Genomic DNA, 9,619 nt, shown 5'->3' with positions numbered 1-9,619 from the left:
AGGAAATCTTTATTTGAGAACATGACATTTTTAGATAAAGTATAATAACATTGTACGTTAGATCATGTTTATTTTAAAACGAATATTTAACAGTAAATGTTTGTTTGTTGCGGTTTAACGTCCGAGCAGCAATATTTCAGCTATATTCAGACGATGAACATGAAATGGATGATAAAATGAACATGGATTGATGATGAAATGAAAAAGGGATGGGACACAAGGACAATGGGGTCGACAAATTTTGATTGCCACTAGAAAATAGGGAGAGATGGGTAGGGTCGGGCAATTTAGCCTCCTGTAGCGGAGCCCTATGGTTCCTACTCCGGGAGAATACCACAGTAGGGTTCATTAACGTGCAAGGAACGTGGCATATTTCCCAACACGGTGCACCACTATGGTTTGCCGTCAGGTTTTCCGTATTATAGCCTGACAACCCCAGCATGTAACACGCCAGGTGTACCCATCCCAGTTGCTCTGTGGGCAGAGCGCCCTAGCTCCCGGCTAGGGTTCTGAGCACTATTTACTCGCCTTTTACGACAAGCTTAGCGCTGCTGCAGGCCTATTCTTTTAACAACCGGACCTGCACGGGGCTTTAACAGTAAAATTTTGCGATATTTCTTGTAGAAAACTTTTATAATCGCATCATTCCCAATAGCATCTTTATCGCATTTTCTATTGAAACATACGAAAATATACATGACTTTTGTACATGTCCTGTTTATGTTACAATAATATTTTGTCCGTTACATTTTGACGACGGTGTAAATGTCAAACGGAGTCTGTGGTATTTAACGAACAGTGAAAATTAAGTCTACCTTCCTAAAATGACACCGTTACACACACACACAAATAACAAACGAATGAAATTTTCAATCATACAAAATAAACATACTATGTATTCTTACTTTATAGCAAACGCAGATTAATCATCAGAAAAAAAAAAATTAACACCATTCCGGAATAGTATTTGCTTCAAATTATCCTAACTATATATGTCATGCAGGAAACTATTCAAAATTTGGTTTATATATGAGGTGTTCAAAGCAGAATCTGACATTTTTCCATGAGAAAAATGAGGGTAAACATACTCATTATGCTATTATTTTGAAAGTAATAGTTTTCAAATGAAATTTTCCACCAATAATCGCCTCCTCCTTTTTGAGATTATTTTATTATTTTATTATATTTGTAGTTTTTATGTCCTGACCTTTGACACATCATACATGTATCTATCCCCATTTGCTCATTGAAAATTAAAATTTGTATTAATTCGCTAGATGATGCAAGGATGATCTCTACAGTAGGTTTGATCTACCTTTAAAAAAAAGCACGAGGTAAATATCTTGTAATTGGCATCATGATAGTTTGGTTATTTTTCAATTTCCAATTTATGCCAAAAGAAATCGTCTTTAATTTATTTAATTCGTCTATTAAAATTATAAATATAAATCATTGTTGTAATTCATTTTTGGTCAAACTACCTATTTCTGTGAGACATTACAACTCAAATTCCTACAATTTTACCATGAGAAGCAAAATTATAACGCGATATTCACCCAACATACTTAGAATCATCATATTACGCTGTACAATAGGACAGGTGTGATGACAAGATCTTCCGAGGACAGTATGAATGCACTTGATGATTATCATTTCCCCCTTGTTTGAATAGTTGGGTCTCATGCAATTCAATCTTACTGGTAAGTCTTCAGAATAAGACCAACTCGTTATATTTGTAAAATGCTACTTGATTGATGGAGATCCAATACCTTTAATTAATGAAAGTTAATCAGCATATTCGCAGGCGTCAACCTTGTTCATTCAAAGTAGCAGTCATGAATCGAATTTTAGTACACGACGCATCGGGACATCTTCAATGAACTTCGTATTTCTCCATTAATGATAAAATTATTGCAAAATATTACAGCATGTCGAAAACTGTTGTCGGCAATCAGTATATAGAGGTATGTATTTACATTTATAGTTTTTACACCGCTACAGAGCCAATCAACCGTGAAAACCTTTAATATGACGAATCCGTTGAACCTTAAACAGACAGTAAATTAAGTTGCCGAAAAGCTGAACCTAATAGGAAAGAATATATATCAATGTTGTGATTCATATTATGAAAAGTTGAACAAATCGAAGTTTATTTTTTTAATTTCCTTGTGTGGTAATAAAGTTGTCAGCAGCTTTATACTACTAACTGCGACATAGGCTAGTGATTTTAAATTTATTGTGAGAAAACGGATGTATCTTATTGAAGTAAAAGGTAAGTTTTACTGTTTCACATTTTGCTATATTAGTTTATTTCAAAGACTAATAAGCTTTTGTTTTTGTTTGTTTTCCGTACAAAAGGAAATATTTTTCACAATTGATCATTCGGTATATGAAAAAACAGAAAGTAGTTCTACCTTTGGATGCATCGTGAACTGTGTTTATCGGACAATTACCAATGATAAAGTACAACAATTTTTTTTTATTTTACCGTCCTTTAAGGTCAATGTTAGGCCACTTTCATATCTAATATATCCATATTTAGTTAATTGGAAGGCCATGGGGTGCATTAACCTCGTAAAAATTCTATTTTTAAAAGCCAATATGAAATATTATCCTTTTGAGGATTGTTTCCTTTTATTCTCAAATAAAGACAACAAAAAACATTATTTATCTACATGTAGAGAAAGGAAGATTTAGGATACATAGTTACGTTATGTGATATAATCTTAAATGTGTTTTTCTGCAGTACGAAGTTGAACATTTACATATTTTAAAACCATGATATGATTTTAAGTACGCACTCGACATAATTACAACTTGTAGCCTATTTGTTAAGAGGAAAGAGTTTTAATGATACTTCAAATAGATTTAATTTCTATTGAAGTTAAATGTTGAAAATGTCGAGAAAAAAAATATAAATCTAAAGGAGGCTAAAAATAGTCCTTAATAATGATATCAATGATTTGAACAGTATAGTATGGCTGATAATAAGATAATTATATAATTCTTTTATCTGGATTTAATTATTTAAAATATCAGAACCGATTGTCCTGAACTAGCCAATTGGAAATTACTTTATACCGCAGTTGTAAGGTTTTTTTTTAAAGGAACAGATTTGAGCTCTTAATACACGCAAAGCGTTGCAAAATTAGCCTTTGAACCGTAACAAATAAAGTTTATTGTTTTGGTTCCACAGGACACATTTAACAAGTCTACATAATATGCTTCAATAACTAGGTTTTCCGAATATCTTTTATTGTGAAGACACTGCAGTTTTGTCGAAGTTCTTTACTTCATTATTTTGAAATACGTTATACATAATTTTTTGCTTCAAGCACAAGTTTCAGCTAAGTGATAATGTTTTGTTTAAATTCTTTATTACCGTACAGTTATAATATTTAAATCTTTTGAACTAACTTTAAGGTGAAGGTTTGGCATTATTTCAATCAGGGTATGATTTTACACAGTATGAACATTCATCCTACAATAACGTCCTTAAAACACACGAATTCTATCTGGTTCGTCAAACGATGTCAAAATCATACATGCACACACTAGGTGGCTTCATGCGAGTTAAGAATGGAACAACTTGTATGTCTTCGAACGGGTATGATGTTTATCACCTATAAATAACCGTGTTGTTGCTCATTACTGCGAGATATGAAGACACTCTTTCGTGCAGGTCCGGATGTTAAAAGAATAGGCCTGCAGCAGCGCTAAGCTTGTCATAAAAGGCGACTAAATAGTGCTCAGAAACCTAGCCGGGGGCTATGCGCTCTGCCCACAGAGCAACTGAGATGTGTGCCCCAGGTGGTGGAATGGGGTACCACTGGCGTGTTACATGCTCGGGTTGTAAGGCCATAGTACGGAAAACCTGACCGTAAACCATAGTGGTGCCCCGTGTTGGGAAAGATGTCACGTTCCTCGCACGTTTAAGAACCCTGCTGTGGTATTCGATAGGAGTAAGAACCTTTGCGCTCCACCACAGTAGGCTAAATTGCCCGACCTTAACCATCCCTCCTTTTTTATAGTGGCAATAAAAAAAAACGGTCGACCCTATTATCCTTGTGTCCCGTCCCTTTTTTTCATTTCATCATCATTTCACGTTCTTTGTATCATCCATTTCATGTTCATCGTCTGAATATAGCGGAAATATTGCTGCTCGGACGTTAAACCTCAACAAACAAACAAAGACACTCTTTCGTTAAATAGATCCAACATCAAAAACTAGGATGAAATTGCAAAGTGGTTTTATTATTGTGTCCAAAGCTTTAAGTTGTGTAAATCTGTTTTTCCTTGCGAACACCGAAACTCTAGCTAGCTTTGCTCTATCTTAGTCTTAATACTACGTAGTTAATAGTAAGGCATAACCAGGGAAAATATTTAGGACTTATTTTATATTTAATACTAGTATCGTAGGATTATTGTTGAATTGGTTTATCAAAAAATGATTTCCTTCAAATGTTTTACACTATTGAATGTTTGATATGTATAGCTATTTGTGTTAAAATCAACGAAACCACACTGACAATAAAATCATTGATAACATATTGTATGGTTAAGTAACATATGGAGGCTCAATGTATCAGCAATAGTTAGCAAATAGTGCATCCTAAATGCATGAATCTACGTAATTGCTTGTTTACTATCATGCAGGTGTGTTTAGAAATAATAGTTGTCAACATTTCTGTACGGATTTGAAATAGGTGTGTATTCTATATAGTACATTTAGGATCATATATAATCTTATTGATGCATACACGTTGTTTATAAATTAAAAATAAATATGAAATTTCAAATTTGATATTTATACAATAACATGTTCAACACTACACCTCCTTGTTTTTATGAAAACGAAATGTCCTGCTTTTACAATTTTTATCGGGGGTCAACTAATACGTAACACAAATAGAATAAATGTCTGAAACACTTTTGTTCTATATAATTGATGGCTTTTTAACCGCGCGAAGAAGTCAATTTCAATCGAAACAATTCAATTTCATGCCTACATTTGTAAAGCAAGAAAAAAAAAATGTAAATATGATTTTGACATTTTAGATTGATTGATTGTTAGGGTTTAACGTCCGAGCAGCAATATTTCAGCTATATTCAGACGATGAACATGAAATGGATGATAAAATGAACATGAAATGATGATGATGAAATGAAAAAGGGATGGGACACAAGGATAATGGGGTCGACAAATTTTGATTGCCACTGGAAAAAGGGAGAGGTGGGTAGGGTCAGGCAATTTAGTCTACTGTGGTGGAGCCCTATGGTTCCTACTCCGGGAGAATACCACAGGAGGGTTCTTAAACGTGCGAGGAACGTGGCATATTTCCCAACACGGTGCACCACTATGGTTTGCCGTCAGGTTTTCCGTATTATAGCCTGACAACCCCAGCATGCAACACGCCAGGGGTACCCCATTCCACCACCTGGGGCACACAACCCAGTTGTTCTGTGGGCAGAGCGCCTAGCCCCCGGCTAGGCTTCTGAGCACTATTTAGTCGCCTTTTACGACAAGCTTAGCGCTGCTGCAGGCCTATTCTTTTAACACCCGGACCTGCACGGGGACATTTTATAACTTGATAGGAAAGCTGACGTAACAGGCCAACGTTGTTCATGTGATAAAGATTATTAACTAATTTCTAAGATTTTTTATAACGATCATAATTTCTAAACGGGAGAACCAAGTCCAGAACAATTGTCTGCAGTGGTTCAAAAAGTAATAAACCATGGAGGCACAGAATCATATATCTTGATTTTCAGCATCTTTAGTTCAACTTGTCAACTACTTTTGATTTAGATTTTTATATATAAAAAAAATAAATACAAAATACTAATTATATAAATATTGTGAATTTCAGTATAAATGCTAAATCATAATCTAGATTAGGAGTAGTACCCAGTTTTGACGCTCCTCTTTACATGTTTCCCTTCGCAAGGTCTGATTGTTAGTATGTACTATTAATACTGCATAACGTATCCGTAGCGTCAGACCAAAGTAAAGGTGAACATCCACTAACTTGTACGCATTATTTTGTGGATGCAGATCTTATACCAATCTTTAGCTAATATCTTCAATATTTAATAGGACATTTTGTAGCTTCACTGCTTAGGAGCTTTACATCTTACATCTTTACATCAACGATCTTGGATCGTTATGGTGTATCCATCTGCACCATGAAAATTGATTATTCAACAGGTCATAGTTTTCCTTTCCTCGTTTGTCTACCCCGGAGTTGACTTTTTATGAGCAACTCGGTGGGTGTTTCTAGAAAAGCAGAGGACGCTTACACTACCGGTGCACCTGGTCCATGCTCCAAGTTTTTAGTGGAGTCCGAGTTGCTCATTTGCTTTTGTTACTTTGTATGTATGATTTTAGTTACTTTATGTTCTTTGTTGTGTATGTCCGTTTTCCATGTCTGGTCTTTGTCCCTGGATTATATTCTTTTGATTACCGCTATAACCTTGGTTCAAGTGATTACTCTTACAGCTAATAAGATATTCTAGTCTGCCCTTATTATGTACATGGTGATCTTTACATAAGACGTTTACCAGGCAGAATATTCTTTAAAAACGAAACAAAACATTACAAATGTATTTTTCACTACACCAGTCAATTAGTCTTACATTGAGTTGACCACTGCTTTGTCATCTCGCCTCAAGAACCAAAGTTTTTTCGCTTCCAACCTCCCTCCCAAACTATAGTTGACTAGTATTTTTTTTAACTTCCAACCTCCATCCCGATCCTATTGTAAACTAGTTATTTTTTCACTTCCAACCTCCCTCTCAAACCTATAGTAAACTAGTTTGGTTTGTTTGTTTGTTGGGGTTTAACGCCCGAGCCGCAATATTTCAGCTATATTCAGGCGATGAACATGAAGTGGATGATGAAATGAACATGAAATAATGATGAAATGAAAAATAGGATGGGACACAAGGATAATGGGGGTCGACAAATTTTGATTGCCACTGGAAATAGGGAGAGATGGGTCGGGCAATTTAGCCTCCTGTGGCGGAGCCCTATGGTTCCTACTCCGGCAGAATACCACAGCAGGGTTTTTTAACGTGCGAGGAACGTGGCATCGTTCCCAACACGGTGCACCACTATGGTTTGCCGTCAGGTTTTCCGTATTATAGCCTGACAACCCCAGCATGCGACACGCCAGAGGCACACAACCCAGTTGCTCTGTGGACAGAGCGTCCTAGCCTCCGGCTAGGTTTCTGAGCACTATTTAATCGCCCTTTACGACAAGCTTAGCGCTGCTGCAGGCCTATTCTTTTGACACCCGGACTTGGATGGGTCTATAGTAAATTAGTATTTTTCTTCACTTCTATATACAGATAAAATATGAACTAGGACGGTTTTCTGCCCCTCACTTTTGAATTGGTCATTGGCAAAAGAGGTACTTTCTGTAATTTTCAATTCAGATTATTCTAGACTTATTGAATATGTTTGTAAGTTTTTCCCTGTTGTCCTTTTGATACTTTGTATACATCATTTCAATTCATTGTTTTGTGTCTTTTTGAAAATCAAACAAAGCACAAGTTGTTCAAGGAGTGAATGCGACAAACATTACCCCTCCTGTATGAGTTCGGTTATTTTGTTGAAACCTTTATTATGAAGTGTAGATGTAAAAAACTGTTTTGTAGACATTTCAGGAATTAAATTAAGAGTGTTTGTCAACTTCCCAGAACACTGTAAAACGTTTTCGACGCAACTTTTCTTAAACCTATCAATGTATTGCTTTCAAATTTGGTAGAATATATTGATTTAGGGGGTAGATGTGCATCCTACATATCCATTGATGTAACAAATGACGTAGAAGTTCCGTGTCTTACTTTTATATTTTTTCATTTTTTTCTAGATGGATAGTGATGAATCTCGTAAAAATCCCATCTCAGTTACATGTACAGTATGTACTGGTAATTCATGTATTCAGTTCAAATCATTGTGTTTAATTGACTGTGGTTTATGCCAATTTTTCGATTCGTTAACATAAATATCTTTAATATAACCCCGAAATAATCTACGTATTTCCCAACCGTTTATTTTACAAGAGCATCATTATTATGATCACATTTTGTGACAAGCTTTAATTATACAATTACTACTCTTATGTCACTTTGACATTTTGCAATGTTAGAGATTGTTATAAAATGAATTTATACGCTTCAAGCTTCATTATTCCAAATTTCTAACACTTTTCTGAAATTGTTACATGAAAATTTTGAGCGAAAAACTTCATTAATTTTACATCCCATTTTCAAACTGTCGTCGAACATGCGTGTTATTCTCCTTAATTGCTTCAGAAACTCCGTGATTAGAACAATATTTGATTTTTTTTCGTATCTATCTCGTGTTGAAGAGAACAGATAAGAACGCAATATTTTATAAAAACACCGAAAAGCTATTTCAAATTCAAATTACATTTCCAATCTGATGATGTTTAAGTGAATGAAAAGATACTGATGTCCATTGAGAGTTGTGAACTGTGTCATCATAACTGACTCCTTATTTCAATTCAGATATCAGTTGAGTGATGATTGCAAGGGACCATTATTTAAGATACTGCCAAATAAATGACGCCAAGATCTCGTCTGTCCTGTATTGCCAAATTTTAGTCTCAAATAATAATTATAATCTCGATGTCTTCGTTGTCTTTGCTGGACTGAATGAAAGTCTAAATATATTTTTTATAGTAAACCATAGTTTAAAGGGTGTTATGTTGAAAAGTGCTAATGATTTCTTACAAGGTCTATTTTAAAAACATGATACATAAACACTTTCCGATTCTGGAGTAAAAGTGCAATCATACGTTTTTTTACATTCAATTCGTTACTATGTCAACTAAAGTAATTGCAATTTATACAAGATCTCTATTGTGATAAACCAATCCATCTGGAATGTATGCCTACATGAATAACGCTTTCGAGTACATTGCATTAAAAGGTTGCATTAATATTCAGATTTAGATTGGATTGGTATTCTAATTTTATGAATTTAATTTTACAAAATGGCAAATTATGACAATAAAATGGGATTACAATATCTACAAAAGTCATCAATTTGTCATTAATTCAGAAGTCAACACTATAAAAAAGTTAAATGCAAGTTTGAATTTTTAATGTAAATTTAATTTTCTCTTTTTTTAATTTTCAAAGAAGTTCACACGAAAATTTAACAAAGTTTTTAACCTTACAACGCACTTAATTGTCTCCTGTTGCCTCTTTTTACAATATTATTATTGTAATGTTAAATGTCAAGTTGTTTGTTTTTTTTTTTTTACAAATAAATATAAATCATGTATATAATAAGACCAATACATTTCTGGACTTGCGTCACCGTAAAATATTTGCCAGCTCATAAGTGTATAAACACTAGAGAAGTTAAAACAAATTACAATGCGGGTTTCAAATTTCCTTACGTAATGTCCTAATTATAGCATAAACTGCTGAAAAAAATAGCTCAAGTTCAACATACTGAAATGAAGTTTAACAAGCTTCTCCTCAATAGAGGGTGCACATCTTCAATATGTAAAATTTATAATCACTAGGCAAAGTTGGAATAATATTGCTTTAATACTTTTTTTAGTTACAGATTACAAAAAAT

The 9,619-nt window shown here is 34.3% G+C and overlaps 1 protein-coding gene across 5 annotated transcripts in view; it reads left to right on the top strand.

Moving 5' to 3' along the window:
* Window positions 1-1,818: 1,818 nt before the first annotated feature.
* The window catches only part of LOC148622630 (putative G protein-coupled receptor No18), a 90,201-nt gene continuing 82,400 nt past the window's right edge, over window positions 1,819-9,619 (top strand). For 4 of the 5 annotated variants that reach the window (XM_088572588.1, XM_088572586.1, XM_088572584.1 and 1 more), the window contains exon 1: window positions 2,002-2,272. The gene's annotated coding sequence lies outside the window, so the exon portion shown is untranslated. Of the gene's footprint in view, window positions 1,965-2,001; window positions 2,273-9,619 lie in introns of those variants that run through there. The other variant, XM_088572585.1, reaches the window with a different exon arrangement.

The sequence above is a fragment of the Perna viridis genome, chromosome 3 (genome assembly GCF_037379345.1).
Source record: "Perna viridis isolate PV_CMFRI_1.1 ecotype Kerala chromosome 3, ASM3737934v1, whole genome shotgun sequence".
Lineage (NCBI taxonomy): Eukaryota > Metazoa > Mollusca > Bivalvia > Mytilida > Mytilidae > Perna > Perna viridis.
The sequence above is the reverse complement of the archived record's forward strand: the minus strand, read 5'-3'. Positions and strand labels throughout refer to the sequence as shown.